The sequence below is a fragment of the Rhynchophorus ferrugineus genome, unplaced genomic scaffold (assembly GCF_030347505.1).
Source record: "Rhynchophorus ferrugineus isolate W39M unplaced genomic scaffold, kcgeb_rfMv2 rfM2, whole genome shotgun sequence".
In the NCBI taxonomy this organism is placed as follows: domain Eukaryota; kingdom Metazoa; phylum Arthropoda; class Insecta; order Coleoptera; family Curculionidae; genus Rhynchophorus; species Rhynchophorus ferrugineus.
This window is the reverse complement of record NW_027472581.1, coordinates 22636587-22657417: the sequence shown is the minus strand read 5'-3', so window position 1 is coordinate 22657417 and position 20831 is coordinate 22636587. Positions and strand designations below refer to the sequence as shown.

Sequence of the window (20831 nt, the reverse complement as noted above, 5' to 3'; positions counted from 1 at the left end):
AAAAACTAGAATTGAAAAACATTAGGCCAGTGGCCCCAAAAACCCGAAATGGCAAATAAAGATATCCGAATAGCAATTTGAAATGCTAATGGAATCCAGCAACATCACGCTACACTACAAGTATTTCTAGATATGTAAAAAATAGATATTAGAAACCCATTTAACAAATTCCTTTATTAAATTTAGAGGATATATATTTTATCATACCATACATCCAGCCAACACCACAAGAGGCGGAAGTGCAATAATAATAAAAAAAAACATTTTTCACCATCAAGGACCCGGGAACCGTACAGCAGAAAATCAGGTAACAGCAGTAACTATTAAACCAAGTAGATACAAGGTTACAATAGCCGCAATTTAGTGTCCTCCAAGATACAATCAAAAAAAGGAAAATTATTTGAATGTCCTAAACAACCTCGGAGAATTGGAGGTGATTTCAATGCAAAAAACACAAGATGGGTATCCAGAACGACAACAACTAAAGGCAACGAACTGCATAAAACAGCTGCTGAACTAAGATGTAGTTACATGTCAACTGGAAAACCAACTTCTTGGCTGACTGATCAAGAGGAAACCCCAGACCTGTTAGATTTCTTCATAGTAAGAAACATAACATCCAACTGTATAAAAGTCGAAGAAAATTTTGAGCTAAATTCAGATCATACGCCAAGGATTCTGATGTTGAGCAAAAATATGATAAGAAAAGAAAGAAACCCAACGTTAACAAACAAAAGAACAGACTGGGAAGGATTTGCTGAAGAATTGAACAAAATAATTCAACTAAATATACCCTTCAAGACAAATGAACAATTAAATTTTGAAGCAGAAAAATTCGTAGTAGATATTCAACAAGCTGCTTGGAATAATACTCTAGAAATTAAGAGGACAAATAAAGCAATTAATTATCTAAAAGAAGTGAATGAAATGGTAGGTCAAAAACGTAAATTACGAAAAAATGGCCAACAAAACCACTGAAAATAAAAATAGTTTAAACAATATAACCCAAAAACTGAAGAGGGAAATACTAGAAATTAAAAACAAAACCATAAATGACTATCTGAGAAATTTAATGGATGATATAGAAACTGATTACTCACTCTGGGAAGCCACAAAATATCTAAAGCGCTCATGTCTACATAGTCCACCTATAAGAGGCCTATGTGTGAATTGGGCACGTGAAAATCATCAAAAAGCAGAAGCATATCTAGAAAAAACTTTCAAACTAAACGAAACTAATATTAAACATAATTAGCCGGACATAGAAGCTGAAAATTCGAAGATTGAATTAGTCCCGCCGAAAGAGCTAACCAAAGTTATTAAAACTTACATTAACCCCAGGAAAACACCAGGCTACGATTTAATAATTACGAATTACTGCAAAAGCTACCAAGCAATGGAATTACAAAGCTCAGCAATTTGACCAATACAGCATTTAGATTAAAACATGTGCCAGATATTTGGAAGATGGCGGAAATTACAATAATCCCAAAACCTGGGAAGAAAAGCCTACAGACCTATATCATTGCTGCCAGCAATATCTAAAGTTTTGGACAAACAAACTCCTGTTGAAAATAATAAAACCGATCATAGAGAGAAAAAACTTAAAACCAACACACCAGTTTGGGTTTATTAATAAGCAGTCCACAATTGACCAGGTCCACAGAATAACAGATGTTATTGAAAAGGCCTACAAAAGTAAAAATGTATGCTTAGCTATATTCTTAGATGTAGCACAAGCTTTCGGTAAAGTCTGGCATGAAGACCTTGTTCATAAAGTACAAAAAGTGCTACCAAAACAACATACGGAACTATTACAATCATACATTACAACCAGAATGTTTAGAGTCAAACAAGAAGAAGCTTACTCTACAATAAGAGAAGCTAAAGCAGGTGTAGCACAAGGAAGTGTACTGGGACTAATGCATTATCTACTTTACACTTGTGATATACCACAAATGGAAAATATCACGATGGCTATGTTTGCTGATGATACTGCGATTATAGCTGTCGAAGACAATAGTGAAGAAGACTCACGAAAATTACAACAGGCAAGGAACAAGCTTGGAAAATAAAAATTAATTAAAGTAAATCTGTACATGTGCAGTTCACCTATAAACAGACCGTATAAGCATGAATAACATTAAAGAAGCAACAACGCTAAATATCTCGGAATGAGTCTCGATGCAAAAGAAAAGAACTGGAATTGAAGTATAGGAAAATGTACTGGCTAATTGGAAGAAAATCACAATTGCCAGTACATAATAAATTGCTATTATATAAGCAAATACTGAAACCAATATGGACATACGGAGTTCTATTATGGGGATGTTCTGCAAATAGTAACATAAATAAAATATAAATTTTTCAGAACAAAGTCCTGAGAGGTATTGTGGGTGCACCCAAATACCATAGGACTGACTAGCTACATCGATACTTTCAGATACCCACAGTCAGTTAAGAAATCAAGAGAATTGCAAGGGGGCATGAGGAAAGATTCCATTCTCATGAGAATATTGAAATATTGCAGCTTTTGGATACCACCAGAGCAGGACACAGACTAAAAAGAATCAAACCATCTGATCTTGTGTAGTGTTGTGAGTGAAGTGCATATATTAAAAAAATACAGCAGTGACATGTATAAACATTATTTCACCAGAGACTCAGATAGGGCTGATGGGTCCTCCTAGTTATATACCTAGATTTAAGTTATCATAAAGACAAATTGTAGGTTAGACGGAAACGACTTGTAACAATATATTAATTAAATAATAAACAAACATAATTCTACATATTTTTCTTACATTTTACATGGATCATCATCATCAAGTAATGCCTTCAAATACTCTTTTTACATTTTTTGAGCTATCCAGTACGCTTCTTTGTCTTCCGTGTAAAAATAGCAACATTTAAGACCTCGAAACTAGTATTTACATGTTGAACTTGATGGAGTATAATGGCCAGCTGATAATTTCAGTTTTCACACAGCACTGAAAATTTTTTTGTTCACATTCGACGAAATTACTGAAAAGTGAAGCCAAAGAATCAGTGAAGCTTCAATATGGAGTTGGTAAACGCCATACAGTAACATAATCCGTTGTAAATAATACGTTATTTTCAACATTCACGTAATCTTACAATGTTGTTTTTTAGCAACACGGGATGAGGTGGATCTACAATATAATATGATGGCGGCGGATAGAATAATTCCGAATTCGGAGAAACGTCGCTGCCTCGTACAAACGACCCGGTTTCTGACCGCAAAATCAGCGGTAATTTAAAGTCGCGTCGCTAGTTTTCCCGCCGGTTACCTCCCCACTACCGCCCCCCCTCCGCACACCCCCTTCGGGCCACGACCGCCGCCGTAAAAACGTCTCATCCTCTATTTTGCATACCGACCGATCTTTCGGCGGCATCTTCCACCGAGGAACACGAAAAAGGTGTTACTTCGGAAGGCGTTCGGGGCAGGACCCGGATATCTCCGGGTCGAAAATTAATGAACTGCTGTCCACGTAGGAAACACCGCCGTAATCCACTTTTCCAGCAATTTGCGCCGTACCTTATTTCCTTTATTGCGTTTTCTTTTATTGCGACGGTCTCCTTTAATTGGAGCTTCCTTGCGGAGAATTAATTGGTTTGTTTATGTGCGCCGGTATGGGTTAGTGTTTTTAAAGGAGCTCGATGGGTGGCCCTACCCCTTTTTTAAAGTTGCTCGGAAAAATGCTGTCGCGCTCTTTTCTTGCCGCTCGGTCGCTTTTTTCTTGTTGCCCCCCATTTTCTCCTTTTTTTCTTGGGTGGTGGTAGATCGGGGGACGTTTTATTTCACTCTATAAAAACTGTGGAGTATTGTTAAGTTACATTTTTATTGATGCTGGTTTCGAGACCGCTTTCTTTGTTAATTCGTTTGGTTACAATGCTCATCAATTGTATCCGAAGGAGATATTTTGACTTTCATTCGCATTCGTCAAATTTGTTTTTTGGATATTTTCGAGATATTTTAAATTATAACTATGTTAGATACATTTCGTTTCTCTTCTATAATAGGTAGTGACGGTAATCATTATTTCCAGTACTTGTAGCTAAAGTACGTAATTGAAATATATATTTCGTATTTCTGTTTCAATTATCTCTCAAAAATATAATTTGTAATTAGTATTTCGAATACGTAAGACTGAGGCATTTTCTGGTTAGTATTTGAAATTATATATTTTATCAACTAGTCTAATATAAATATTTATGGCTTCAAAATATATTCGAACATAAATACATTTAGAGATCCTGTGTATTGGTGCATTCTGTAAAAATAATGCTAAATAATGCATTAAAAGATTATTTTCATAAAACTTCACACAGTGTGTCAAGTATATTAGCATGAATGTTACGATAAATGATCAAATTCACTGCACATGTACGTCACGAGACTGGACAATGGTAACGATAGCATGAATGCTGTAACGCACATAGGATTGCAATTTGAGACATTTTATTGACACCATATCACAACCAAAAAAGAGCTTAGAAAGACGAGTTGATTTAATTTTTTGACTTTTAAACTGTAATCTGATAAACCTGGTTACCAAAAATAATCACAACAGATTTTTTATCTTTATTAACATCTTCATTAGATACGCTTAGTACAATCTTAATTTACAATTAATTTATTACTACTTTTCCTATGTACTTGGATTAATTAACAAGCAAGACGAGTGCGAGAAAATACATCAGTATGTATTGTTCAATTATAAAATTATAATTATTTATTAATTATTAACTTGTAGCTATAGTTTACACTAAATGTATACACTTTATATAAGTTCGTATGGTTTTGTTCGTTTCAATCTCCTGACATCCCGCGCGCTGTCCAGCAGTTGTATTGCTCCCACGTTAGTATAATTTAGTAATCTTCTTTCGTGTTTCAAGGCGAAATCTTGGATAACTTCGCAAATCCATTTGATTTCCAGGTCATCGTGCAGTTCTTCATTAGTTACATAGCGATAGGCATTAGTAATCAATTGAAGAACCTTGTTTTGACAGCGTTGTAAGACTAGTTGATTTGAATTTTTAGTGCAACCCCATAGGTCCAAATCGGCTTTATAATTGTATTATAAATCAACTTCTTTGATTTTAGATCAAGTTGAGAGTATCTTTCGACTAACCATTATAGTTGTTTTATTTTGGTTCTAATATGTTCTAATGCTTTTTGTCTAACGTGATGCTAATCACAACAGATGAGAGGCAATTATTAATAATAATATTAGTATCTTGCAATTCACTTAGTCTTAGAGGCAGATTACAAGAAATATGAAATAATGCCTGATTGTAACAGAACTAGCAGTACTACTATTTTTTCTATTAATCTCTTAGAATTTCAGCAATCTGCCCGTGGGCTATAAGTATTATCAGTTCGTATGGTAGTTTGCGTTTGAGTCTACGCACTTCACTGTCATCGCACACATTTAGCTGTGTGGCGAGTGCATTGGGATGCACTAACAGTCTTTCAGAGTACTTTGCACTAACACTTCGAATCACACTCGTTATGGGTTCTAAGGAGATATCGCGCTGAATTAGTTTGTTGGAGACGTAATATGGGGCGTTGACGATGACTCGCAACACTTTATTTTGGAACCTATAAAGGATAGCTATGTTAGATTTGCTAGTAGCATCGAACAATTCAATATCATAGGTCCAAATGAAAATTTAGTGTTCTTGATTTTCATTTATTTACAAAATATATCTAAATAAAAACAGCATCATTTAGTGGGTTGAAAACGATCAAGTTTATATAAACGAAATATAATTTCCTTAGTTTTATTGAGAAAATGTTACCTAATACATTTCATGTTTAAGAAGGTAAAAAATAATATATTTAATAAATAAATATTGGTTTGAAATAACCAACTTCATATGATATGTTACGTATGATGCTGTTTTGGATGCCCAATTAAAGTGTGGCTATTTTCAGGTAAGATTAAACAAATCTGAAACTAGGTTTTAAATGATTGTAAACTAAAATTTAAGTTAACATGTGGATATGAGAAAGTTACGTAGGAAATTGTTTTCTGTTTGTTTTCGGCCGACTATAAATAAAGCGTGAATACGTTACAGTGTTATGAAAAATATAATGAAAAAGGGATGTGTAATATAACAAGGTAAATAATTTTGCTTATTAATCAATAACATTACATTGTTTGAAATACAACTATAAGCTAATTTAGTTTAGAGTAAAGTAAAGTGTAAATGTGTTAAAATTTCCTAATAAAATAATCGTAAAGTTAATAGGCTAAACACTCTATAAAATATTATGAAATTAATGACGTATATTTGATTTTTATATGCGTTATATTTAATACATTTGGGGTTTTTAATGAAGATTTTATTAATTCTTAAAAACAATATTTTCGGGAACAAGTAACATTAACAAACGCTACACAAACTTTGAATTTATTAAGCGAAGTTATTATCTTAAGTTTTTTATTTACTATATCGATTGATAATTCTTAGGAACTAGGACAATAATTAATGTCATTGTGCGGTAAACTATTAATTCTTATTGCTATTTATAGAATACTTAATTAATTTTGACAATTACCAGAGGATCGCGCTAACCTAATTTTGAATCAGAAACCTAGTCAACAATAAATATATTATGTTTAATGTTATTTTTGGTAAAATTAAAAGAATGATGGCATGATTACCAAATTAAATGTATTTATAAGTTGAGGAATGTATACATTTAGTGTTAATTATATAAGCGCTCAGTGCACAGTTCAGGCAATGCCACCTTCTGTATCTATGTTATTAAGGCGAACTGAGACGATTGGTGTACTTGACAAATAAACCAATATTTGCGTATTTGGCAAGTATGCCAGCTTTCGAATAGCCATTGAAGGTTAATTGGACATGACACGTGTACAGAGCTTTAAAATTTAATCAAAATGCTGGTAAATAAATAGAATAGTAGCAACCGTCATGAAATAGGTTATGTGTCTAAAAGATCGTCGTGTTTCTGTGACTTCTGTAGTAACGAGCGTGTCAAAATTAAGGTAGCTCTTCTATTTAAACTAACATGATGAATGATACCTCTAAATATAATTTGATATAATTAGGTACCAATAATAATGTGGCAAATTTCTAGTTAGCAAACCAAGTTGGTTTAAAGACATCACTCAATGGTAAAACGGTTTCTGAGCAAGACAAACAGGTTTACATTAAATATTCTTCTTTCTTTTTAAGCTCGTCTAGAGAATACTGAGTTAAAATTCAATTTTTAATTTCTTTCAAACCATAAAATCAATAATTTTATACTATATATATATATGCAGGTAGGAAAGAAAATAATTACAGTTAAGAAGCAAATAAAATGTTGCCAATATATTTCGCCGAGAGAGCCGAAAAGAGCTTAACAGAGACGGGAATATTACGCCTGATTCAGAAATATATTAATATGTGAGTACAACATTTCTATGCTAAGCTTCCGAGTCCATCCATAGTGACTATGTATGTGAAGAAATCCAGGAAATGTGTTATATGTTGGTAAAGATGTATACGTATATAAATAGGTGTACTACTAGTAATTCTAATATATAGTCCTTCCAATAAATCAGCCAATGGACCTCATCAGTGCTATCGAATGTATTGCCAAATACAGTTTGTAAAAATATAAAATTAGTTTTAAACTCCGAGCAGATTTGTCCTTGTCATTTTACTAATTAGCATTACTGTAGTTAACGAGAGACAGAATGAAGTCTGATGTGTTCGAACATGTAACCAAACCGGTCTATAAAATTCACTTTGTGTTGGTACAGGTCGACACGGCTGTCACAGAATTATTCAAAATATTAATAATCAGTCCTTACAAACCAGCAAATATTCTTTTGGCGCTTGTTTTGATGTATTTCGAACTGTTGCTTAAAATGTGTGATAATTTTGATTAAAAATGCTAAAGTCATTAAACAGTCAGAGCCAGGAACTGATTTGCGCCTGCGTCTCTAATGAGTAGTTTGATTGGACATTTAATATAAGCATTCAGGTGAATTCAGGTGAATCAAAGGACACAAAACAAAATAGGTGATATTCTGATTCTTGTACGTATTCCAGTAGTAGCTTCCAAGCTTGGGTGATATCTTTACTTCTTAATTAATTCTGCCATGTTTTATGGCGAATCATTGATGTTAGCTCTATTCCAGGTTAAATTTATGAAATGTACAGTGAATAGACTTTTCCATAGAAATATTATCTAACATAATTATTTCAGAGAAAGCTATTAGTCTGGGAGGTATCTATAGAAAACTGTTCACATGCTGTTGGGATTTAGTATGCGTAAATAAAGTGGTGTAAATATAACCCAAGATGGATAATGGTCTAATTTCAATTTATGTATTTAGACGAGATTTGGATACTTCAAGATGGAAGACTGGGGCACTCTTGGAAAAATGCGAATAAAGAGTGTAAAGACAACAAAAGTTGCTGAATAAGTAGCAAACAACAAAGTAAGCTGAACTAGTGCTTTGTTAAATATAAATGAAATGTAATAAATTAAGTAAGCCTGAAAAAAGATGTAGTAGAAAGAATCATTATCAATAATAACACCTTCGCTTTGGTTAAATTCCATCAGGCAGACAGAGAAGGAAATTCATAGATGATGGAGTCGTTAATAAATGTTCCATAGAAATTAATAACTAGGTAATTGACTTTACAACTTAACAATGATTCTGATAATGAAAGAGGCTAAGTGAAACTTGTTTGCTGTGGGTTTTTGGCTCAATGCTGATAATTACCAACACAGAGTGATACGAGCAGAAACAACTGAAGACGAGTATATAACCAATACAGGGTAACTGTAGAAACAATACAGGACGTTGCAGAAATGGCGAATGCATTAGGGAGAATGTGCTTATTAAATCTAATTTTATAAAGGAAAATGTATACAGGCAGTAACAGAAAAATCTCCGGAGAAATTCAGAGATATCGTGGTACCTGAATTTGTGATTCATTATACCTTTTTTACTGTTTGTTTTAAAACTCAAAATTTACTACATGATGCTTACTTTGAATTTCAAAATTTCAATTACAGTTGAAATATATTAGCAAAAAAATAAAAAGATAAATCCTATCGTTTATTACCTCAAAAGCACCCGCTAGTTTCCAACCGTATTCAACCAGAATCCCATCCCATCTTATCAATAATTAAATAAAAACTTTGCTACGGATCCGGAAACCGAATCAATCAATACCGTCCGATTGCCGCCTCGTGTCGAACCTATGATTTTTAATTTGTTATTTCTCGCCAAATTCGACGACTGCGGTTCGTTGAACAAACATGTGAATCAGATTCGTCCGCCAGTATAGCCCAGTCGACGAGAGCGGGAGTTTGCAATCTGTTACACAACTCCGGGCATTTTTCAAATGCTCTTTAATCGACGATCGAACGATAGAGACCTGTTGCCACTGCGAAAACAACCGATCAAAGTATGTAGTACATGCTAAGAAGGAAGTTTTTGTAGCCGAGGTCTCGGGTTTTATTTTCAGATACGTTATGAACTCATTTTCCTTAGCGAAATATTATTTAGAGTAACAAAAATGAATTGGTTATTGTTCTTTATGTTCTTATCAGATATTTTGAAACACGCCATTAGATAATTGATATATTAAAATGTTTTTCATTAATTTATCATATCATATATAGTATCAAAATATAGACTATGACAAAATTGATGGAGTCAGATATATATAGAGCACTTTTAGGCGAAGAAGATGATACGGAGTTAAAAAAACGTGAATTTTGACCAGGAATTTGGCAATGATTCTGATCACCTGAGTATTCAAAGTAATACAGACAACAAAGTCCATGTTGAATGGCCTTGTTTTGTTGAATGAGTCGAACAGTGATGACGACATGCCGCTTGCGGAACTGTGCCAAACAAACGCTTCATATTATATAGGTAAAGATGGAGCAACAAAATGGGAAAAAGATCCATACAGAAGCAATATTCATAGCAGAGCTGTAAAAACGGTTACTAAGGACAAGAAGTCACACCTTGTATGTTTTAGTTTATTTATTTCGAAAAATACGCTTCCAAACTACTAGTGATAATCAAGAGAGACAGCAAATTTTTGGATTACTATATATTAGACTTAGTACGTTCCGGTCGTCAAAATAAAATAGACCTATGTACCACTGAAGGCTGAGCTAAGTGTAACATTAGGACCTTGAATGCAACCATTACAACACTTTGGGCTATTATATATGGGCATATATACGAGGATTGATACTTTGCGGCATATAAAAAGATATAAAGTACGATTGCGTCTCTACATTTTCTCTTCGCTCACCCCTTTTCATATCTGGAATAACTTTAACCTAATTATTCTGTTCATTCTCCAGTTCACCATTGTGTTTTCTGTTCACATGCAATTTCATTTCATATAGTAGTGATTGAGACCAGCTAAACAAATACAATAAACGAACAAGCGATTGGCGATTGCTGAAAATGCGAAGTATCAATGTAAATAAATGTTAAATTCGATGATTTTAACATTTATTATTGTTATTATACATCACACATCAGATTATACAGATATCAGAAATCTGCTGATGAAGCTCATCAAACACTTTTAGAAATTTACAGTGATGCTTTGATGCCAATGTAAAAGAATGGCCACAAATCCGATAAGCATAAGGAATTACAACATTTATTGGACGAAAATCCATGCCAACCTATCAAAGAACTTTCAGATAGATTAGCAGTAGATGGATGCAATTATCTCCAGATATTTTCACGTGATTAGAAAGATTGAAAAGGAGGAAAATGTCATTTCAAGGAGTTTCAAAATCGCGGCTTTATGACTTAGCAAGCAGAAAAAAGTTTTCAGTGGCGTATTATGAAGGGCGATAAAAAAATTCATCTGTATGTTACAAGAGTCGTGAAGAAGACACTGTTACAATTCGAATGAGAAGTTTTCCGCTCCTAGCATAGACATCAGACATAGCTCTAATTATTAATTTCTCAGATTGAAGCAGCACGGCTTGGCCGTCACGCAGTTTCAAAACAATGTGGTTCTTTCGATATGGTATTGCCATGCCGCCAGAAAGATGGAAGAAAACGAGTAGTATGTAAAATAGCTTTTCAAAGTGAATAAATGGTTAGCAAACATGCAAGCACCTAATAGTAACATTTATACATTATACAAGATCGTCCGATCCTCTGATTTCTTGCGCGTATTGCGGTAGTTGTTTCCACTTTGGTGTGACTTCTTTAGTTCTTAGTAACAGCCTTCTATCATGTTTTATGACATAACTTCGATGATCCGTTTAATTTCGAATCCATCCTGCAGTTGGTGATTATTCGATGAACTTTGTTTGGGCAGTATTTAGTTTTAAATATAATTGGTATTTTAAAGATACTGACTGTTTACCGTGGGCTCTGAACCATGCTCTTCGGCATTAAGTCTACCGACTGGCGAGTGACCAACTTGGAGATTATCCCACAAAATTTACTTAGACTGGGGCTATTATTATTATTTATTTTTCCAAGTTCATTTTCTTTCTTCCAAAGCAATTTACCTGGATAATATATATTTATCCAATTCTTTTTCCAGTCTTCCTAACATTTTGTTGATTTTTAGATTAGCCAAAAACATTTTTGATTAGATTATAATGTCTCTAATGGACATGACAGGGCAGGCTCATAATTGGGCTTTCTGAAAATAATATTGGCATTGATGGTATCTTTAGTTTATACTCTAAATAATCAATGAACTTTTATTTGGTTTTAATATCAACAAGTTATTGTTTCATAAATATTGACTTACCAAAACCCGTTTAAAATATGTTTTTATAATTTTACTAAAAAATGTTATCATACTTATTCAAAATTATTATATCATATATATATATATATATATATATATATATATATATATATATATATATATATATATATAAAACAATTTTGGCTGGAGTTCCACAAGATAGCGTCTTAGGACCTCTCCTGCATCTGCTCTACACTGTTGACATTCCAACAACAAAAGAAACACTACTGGGAACCTTTGCTGACGACACAATTATTATGGCAAAAGATGTATCTCTACCTAAGGCAATAGAAAGAGTGGAAGTGGCAGTCAAGAAAATTCAAATTACTAGCTCCAAATCTGTCCACGTTAATTTTGCATTGAGGCGAAATAATAAAAACTTAATTATATCACTCAATGGATGCCCGATTCCTCAAGCAGTATCAGCTGAATACTTTGGAATTCATCTTGACGGTAGATTAAATTGGAAACATCACGTTAGAGAAAATGCAAAACACATTAGAACCTAAATAAAACAACTATACTGGTTAGTCGGAAGATACTCTCACCTTGATCTAAAATCAAAGAGGTTGTTTTACAATACAATTATAAAGCCAATTTGGACCTATGGGGTGCAAATATGGGGCTGCACTAAAAACTAGTCATACAACGCTGTCAAAACAAGGTTCTTCTATTGATTACAAATGCCTATCGCTATGTAACCAACGAAGAACTGCACGATGACCTGGAAATCAAATGGATTTGCGAAGTTATCCAAGATTTCGCCTTGAAATATGAAAGATTACTAAATCATACTAACGTGGAAGCAATACAACTGCTGGACAGCGCGCAGGAGATTGAAACGAACAAAACCATACGAACTTATATAAAAGTGTATACATTTAGTGTAAACTATAGCTATAAGTTAATAATTAATAAATAATTATAATTTTTTAATTGACGAATCCATATTGATGTATTTTCTCGCACTCGTTTTGCTTGTTAATCAATCCAAGTACATAGGAAAAGTAGTAATAAATTAATTGTAAATTAAGATTGTACTAAGCGTATCTAATAAAGATGTTATAAAAAAATATACAAAATTAAATATCATTGATAAGAAATTGAGCACAATAATATAAATATTTTCGAACCGTCGAACAGACATTAAAAAATAAATTAATATAATTTACTAATGATATATTTACTGAGAATTAATGATATATAACATACTATATGAAATATAATTAATTCTTATAAATTAATAAATGTTATACAGTAATAAAATAATTATGATATACTCAAATTTATTCAAAGTTCCGAAATCCGTTTCCGTCGTACTTGGCTCACGGACTACGGTCCCGCTAAACAACTATAGATCGAAATGAAATACTACTCTTTTAATGTCATTATTTTTAAATGCATTTTTATGATTTTTGCAAGCTCCCAGCCAGTCCCATCAATTTCAGATTATTGGCCAGTTGTTAAATCGGAAAAATTGAATAATTGTTTCAGTGGCGTAATAAAACTGGCGATTATTTGACAAAAAACGAATTTATGAACTATCGGCTCGCCGAAACGCTCATTGAAAATATATCAAGAGAACGATGTCGGATCTATATTTTAACGATTGTTTTTTGTTGTCTTTCAGATATCGGTCGTTAAATAATTAGTTCATATACTAGTATGTTTCAACCTAATGAAAAATGTTAATAATAGAAGACAATAACATGATTCTTTCAGATTATTTCATAACCGGTTTCAGTGAAGTTTTGGGGAAAAAAAGACAATATAATTATTGATTCATATAGTTTATATCTGATGTTAGTAATATTTGGGTAACCAGGAAATCCTTTAAGATAATGAGGAAGTTCAAATAACAGGTCAATTGAAAAGTCCCCGGCTTGATACATAGATGGCGCTACTAGAATTACATCCATAAGTTTTTTAGTTAGCCTTAACCCTTAAAAGATGCATGTATAAATTTGACAACTGTCGAAACATTAGTTTCTGAATTATAGTATTTTGGGTAAAGCAACTTTAGTTATTGTGAAAACATGGATAAAAAGGAATTTCGCGTGTTGCTTTTATTGCTTTTTGAAGGGAAAAATATAGTTGAAGCAAAAACTTGGCTTGATGCCGAGTTTCCGGACACTGTCCCAGAAAAATAACCATCAAGGATTGGTATGCTAAGTATAGATGTGGTGAAATGAGCACCGAAGACGGTGAACGAAGCGAACGCGCAAAAGAGGTTGTTACCGACGAAAACATTAAAAAATCCACAAAATGATTTTGAATGAACGTAAATTGAAACTAAATGAAATAGCAGACACTCTAGAGATATTAAATGAACGTGTACATCATATCATTCACCAATATTTGGGTGTGAGAAAACTCTGTGCAAAGTGGGTGCCGCGCGAGCTTACATTTAACCGGAAACAGCGACGAGTTGATGATTCGGAGCAGTGTTTGAAGATGATCAAGCGTCATGAACCCGAGTTTTTGCGTCGATATGTGACAATGGATGAAACATGGCTCCATCATTTCACTCTGAAGACCAATCGACAGTTATCCGAGTGGACTGCACACGATGAACGCGCTCCAAAGCATGGGAAAACGCACAGTCGGCTGGGCAACTATTACATAGCGTTAGTGGACCATTTGAAGGACGAAATAGCCAAAAAACGGTCGTATTTGAAGATAAAGAAAGTGCTGCTTTACCAAGACAATGCACCGTATCAGAGGTCCGTGAAAACGATAGTAAAAATCCATGAATTGGGCTTCGAATTGCTTCCTCATCCACCGTATTGGCCCCCAGCAACTATTTCCTGTTCTCAGATGTCAAAATAATGCTCGCTGGGAAGAAATATTCGTCGAATGAAGAGGTGATCGCCGAAACTGAAGCCTATTTTGAAGCAAAGGACAAATCCTATTAGCAAAATGGTATCGAAAAGTTGGATGGTCGCTATAATCAGTATCTCACCCTTGCGAGGCATATGACATTTGTCAGGAAAGTGTATTCTATTCAATACATAAAATCAATACACCAAATATCTAAAATTATTTCATTAAAAGATATAAAGGCTAAGGTAGGAAATCATACTCGAAACCCTACTGGATATGGTGCTTGAGAAGGTATATAGCATTTTCATGAATTGTCTATTGATAGCTATTGTTAGGCGAGGGGGTTTTTAGATTCTGTAGTGTTCACAATATTTTACAGTTTTATAATAGTATTTTATGTAAAAAAAAATATTTAAAATATCATACTTTAATAGTTCAAAAATTTTTACAGATCACAATATAATTGTACAATACTTTCTTCAGGACATACAGGGATATATTTGTTAGCCATATAACAGATCAACTCAACTACTATAATATACAGCTTAAACCCGATCACCCAGATATGATATGGAATTTCTTAATTTACATATAGGACATGGGCCTTCTCTTAAGATAGTGTTCGTGGTTCGGTTTCTGTGGCCGATACGAATCAAGAGAGAGCGTTTTTTTGGAGATATTTTGAATGTTGGATGTGATTGATTAAGTCTAATTTTAATCGATTCAATAACTTAAATCTTTGATTTGAGTGGGCATCAATATCTTTCATTCAGATCATTTTATTGATAAAGGGTTTACAGTAAAATGCATGGTCATCCTGTTGCAGAGAGCCTTATTTAAGAAATTGGTGAAAATTTTGGAATGTTTCAAGACGTATTATCCTTGCGTAGTTCATTTCATATAGACAAAGTATGACATGATTGAAGTGTGAATTTTTCTTCAGTTATCTTACTTTAAAACCTGTATCTCTGTATTAATCACATATTATGGTAGTAAAGGTTTTGGTGTACGCACTTCATTTTTATCACACACATTTAACTTATGGTCAAGTACATAGAGCATTAATAGTAGCATGGTACATACTACTTGGGAGCTGTTGAATCATGGCTATATTAGATTAGCTAGAGGTACTTTATGGTTGGATTCTATAATACCAAATGGGCCTAAATGATTCGTGCAACAATATTTTGTTATCAAGAATAACTTCGAGTTGCATTTTAGAATACAACACATTTGATTTAGTTAAGCCTAAGTTGTTTTTCTCTTGCGAGCATGTGTTTCTTTCAAGTTAGGTGTCAGTCTAGATATTTGTCAAGCTATTTATCATCCTCCATCTGAGAGAGTTGGCAATTATACATTTTCATTAATTTTTTTCTATACATTAATTTTTCGGCCTTCGTTAATAACGTGTGCTTGATGTTTTCATTATTGGGTAATAATAGTGAATTTTCTGGTCGATAGATATGCAGGAAATAGGATACTTAACCGAGTACCTTTACCAGTTGCCCATCTTGTGGAATTCCTGAATTTATTGGATGTTTACATGTTGATATTTCGCATTAGTTGGTGACAGTTATTGAAGCCTGTTAATACTTTCTTACTTTCTAGAGTGTTGGAGTACTACCTTTCAAACTTACTATAGTATGTCTTTATTGAATAATTATTACTAGAGATATGAGACTAGAAAGTTTTCCCCAATCTTATATATATATATTTATTTATATATATATATATATATATATATATATATATATATATATATATATATATATATATATATATATATATATATATATAAATAATACGTCTATATATAAGAATAGGCTTTAGAGCTTTACAAGTTATCATGTGAAAATTTGAATCGGCGCTTAAGGTGTATTATTTATTTAACTGTTAAGAATAATTAAAATGCTGTTTAAATATTTTAACTACAATTTTCAATTAATAATTTAGTCGTTTTTTTAAAATAAATATACTTTTAATAAATTTACTTTAGTTGTAAATTTATATTTATGTACCTTCGTGTCAGGCTATTTTGTAAAAATGAAGGACCAAACAACGCGATAAAAATGGCAAACAATTAATTTCGTCATAGTCGCGAGTGATTTATTGAAGAAAGGACGATCTAAATCACGTAAAATAAAACAACAAGCCGGTCTTTCATAACATTTCACCTCAAAATGAACGCAGCTTACCTAAAAATAACATTTCTACTTAGTAGCTCTGAAGTGATTTAGTCATAACAAAGCAACTGCTAAGTTAAGCTAGAATATCAATAAATCATCAGTTTATAACGCTAGAAAGGAAAAGAGGGGGTTTACGACAGTCTTTGTTACCTACAAAAATACCTATTGTGAGGTTGTTTTCGATGATGGGGCAAGAAAAGCACGTAGGGAAAGTTTACCGGGGTTTCTCGATATAAAAGCGGTAAATGGAAACGCCGCAGGAGAATTATCAATATATTTTCCAATAAAATCTTTCGTCGTCCATTCGACGTCTTGACACTCAGCTTCGTTTATCTACTTTTATATTTCATATTATTACATATTACCTATAAAATAGGCCTAGTTTTATATGACGGAATGGTTTTCCAGGTTTACACAAGACCGAAGTGATATAGAAGTGACAATTTTTGATTTTATTTAAAAGACGGCCGTTCTACTGTTGCAATAGTCGCGGATTTGATTGCCTCAGGGCATGGGTGTATTTTTTTTCGGTGATTTTAACTGTAAATGTTTGTAGGAAATAGATAAATAAACAAGCTCGAATTCGAATCTTTGTTCGCCGCATAAGACTACCGACTTGATTAAGTTAGAGGCCTCTGGTTTTTATCGCCGAATTGTAATGTCTTCTTAGAAACAACTATGTATTTACAACTATGCGACTAAATCTTAGTATATCTCATTTAAATGAATATTATTGCTTTTGATTACACTAACATTTAGCTTCAATTATCGATAGAATTTATTATATTTTGTTGTATTTTAATTAATTACTACTTGCGGTTTTAAATACTCAAAATATACGCATAAATACAATTTTCTAACCGAAATACATCAAAATTGATACTTAAGCTTAGAAATAATTATTCTTATGCTGTAAATTTTCTTGGACTTCTTTTTATCCATTTATTGACTTTAAATATTGAGTGGTATTCGACAAAACTTGATAAAACTTCTTAAGAAAGTAAAACATAGAAAAACTAAAAAAATAATGTATTGTAATCGATCTGATCAAAATATAGCACCTTAAATAATTAAATCTTATTCGAACCATTAAAACTTAGAAAGGGAAGGGACTGAAGACCTCTTGATTTATTAAATTTTAAAGTTAATCAATAATCAACGTAGTTTACTCAAATGTAAGATTGGTGGAAAAGTAATTCGGGTATTCCCAAAGATCGCTCTAAAGTTGAATATATCTAGCAGCGCTGATTCAATGAAGCCATTGATGATGAGGCATTAATTAGAATTTTCAATCGAAATTTATAGGGCGAGGATTTTAAAGGAAAAAATGCGGACCCTGATCGAGCATATTGCGATGTTGACTGATGATAAAAGTGGTTAAGTGACCGGTAATGTCAAAATTAAAGTTGAATCTCATTCTTGATAACAAAATCGATTCAATTTTTAAGAATCTCGGTATAAAGAAACATCGACATATATTATAGATATTCCGGAAGACCATTTTGTATCTCTTACATAAAACTATACTGTAAATCTTCAAGGGCTTTACACTATAATTTCAAAAGGCTTCAAAAGACTCATATAAAAATCACTTGGTTCAGTTTTAACCTAATATGTATTATAATATAAACACCTCTGTGGATGGCCTGTAGAAATAAATAAAATTAAATAAAAACGGATAGTTTGTAAGAAATATTCATAGATAAATTATTTTACGCATAGATATATCGGCAGAAAAGAGATCAGTAGAAACGCAAGTCGATAAATAAATTGAATATAGAAATGATATATCACTTTGTACAATAAATTTGTTGGGAACTACCTATTGGCAACATTAGATCGACATCATTTTAATATATCAACTTTTGTTAGAATAAAATAAAATCTTCATAATTAAGTTAAGTTTAGTTTAAAGGTTTTTAAAAAGTCAGTTTTTAGTTTTAGTCAAGTCACCAAGATAACAACGGAATAAAAATACATTCTAGTACGATTCCAAAAAGTCTTTAATTTCCTGGCTAATAGCTTCCTTTTTAACTCAAAGAATTATATTGTGAAAACACGAAAAACTAAGACATACAATAAAAGACTAGATTAGAAATGGAAAAACCAATTCAGACGAATTGAAATTTAAATTGTCTTCAAATTCAGACTTTCACATTTCTAAACAGTACGGGCCAACGTTCGAAACTTTCGATATCAAATCGCGGGCGAATTCATTAATCTTAAGACGAATCAGTACATTTTACCGAAGCCGCCCTTGATCTCATCTAAACCGCGTCGTTTATCACAAGGTAGACAGGAGATAATTCCATTGTTTGGTAAATTCTCAATACGCCCGCCTTGCCAGTTTCGGGGACCCTACCGCGACTTCTCGGCGACACACCGACTGCAACGGCCTCGCGTCACACGTTACCCCTCCGTCAACGTGCAATGTCGCCGGAGTACGCGAACTTTCAGGAGGGCGAAATACGATCGATTCTTTTTTTTTATCTGATCTCCATCTCAGAAATATAAAAATTAATGTATTGGAAAATGTACAGCAGTGATTTTTTTACATTGTTTCCTTGTTCCCTGTTCTTTCATATACGAATAAATGTATTTATGAAACTTTTTCGAAAATTAATTTTTGCCATTAACATTACACATTTTGAATATTATAATTAGCGTTGAGAACTTTCGACTGAAATTGACTATCGATTGTTTAGTAATTGACTACTTTTTAGTGTCGACTGTTTCAGTGGCTATTTTTGGTTCGACTGATTTTACTAGTGACTGTTTCAGTCAACTGTTTTCAGCCGCTATTTTCGGTCCGACTGAATTTATTACTATTTACTATCGAGTGCTTTAGTCGTGTACTTTTAGTTACATTTATTTTCGGTTCTACTAGTTTCATTCGACTGATTTTTAATATTCTGGCTGTCGTCGTAGCCGCGACCTTGACAAAAATATGCCGAATTTGGGCTTATATAGATTTATATATAATATAAATAGTTTTATGATTTTTTGGTACTTGTAAATAACAATATATTGTATATCAATATAGCAGCATTTTGGATACTTTTCAAGATTGTTAATGTAGTAAGGTAAAAAGATTAAAATTGGGAATGATAAATAGTAAAATACTTTTGACTATTTTTATGGCAATAATAGGTAATATTTTGTTGGTTTCGATCTAACTCTCTCGATTTTTGTCTTTTTTTCTCTTGAGGTTCCAGAAACTGAAAAGATTTGAAGAAATTTTTATAATAGCAGTTAAATTTCGTAAAAAATATTAACCATAAGGAGGTGATAAACGAAAAAAACACCTGATATAAAAATATATATTTACAGTAAATATTTCTAATAAATACATTTTCTGATAGGAAAATTCTTCTTTAATATTCAACAATTTATTTTCTTGGCTATTAAAAAATACAAGGAAATAATGATGGTCGCGATAGTTTTTTTTACATATAAAGTCTCCTTTTACCAACTATGGGCTTATCTGGACTGGACCTACTGTTTAACGTGTGCTCCGAACCACGGTCCTCGGCATTAAGCCTACCAACTGGCGAGTGACCAACTTAGAAATCAATCCAGAAGACATCCGGTCTTACCCGTCCTGGTTACTGGCGTGACTGGGATCATTTTCCTTGTCGGATTTTACACTCTTGCCTAGGACAATCACAAATATTAAACAATCACAAACACTATCGCCACAGTAGGAGGACCGTCCTCTTGCCTTTACCTCTATGCCACCAAGCCTGCGCAATAGTTTTTAGTTGAGATTTGTTTTATCAGCAGGTAAGGCAGATAAATTTTTTAACAATTTATATTTATTATTTTATAAATTTTCAGTAGAATGATGCATTCAGCTAAACGTTTTATGTTTGAGAATATTTTAAAAGTGAACCCTCCACTTCGGTTTTAATTAATTAGTATTTAATATTTAATCAGTATTTGGTATTACAAATAATCCTGAGCCAAAAAAAAATTATCACAAAAGAGATCGTCATAAAGTAAATTCTAAAT

At 32.8% G+C, this 20831-nt stretch overlaps 1 protein-coding gene across 2 annotated transcripts in view; it reads right to left on the bottom strand.

Annotated features, from left to right (window-relative positions):
• LOC143191556 (zinc finger protein 1) overlaps nt 1-20831 on the bottom strand; it is a 749575-nt gene that overhangs the window by 106466 nt on the left and 622278 nt on the right. The gene's annotated exons all lie outside the window — the stretch shown is intronic.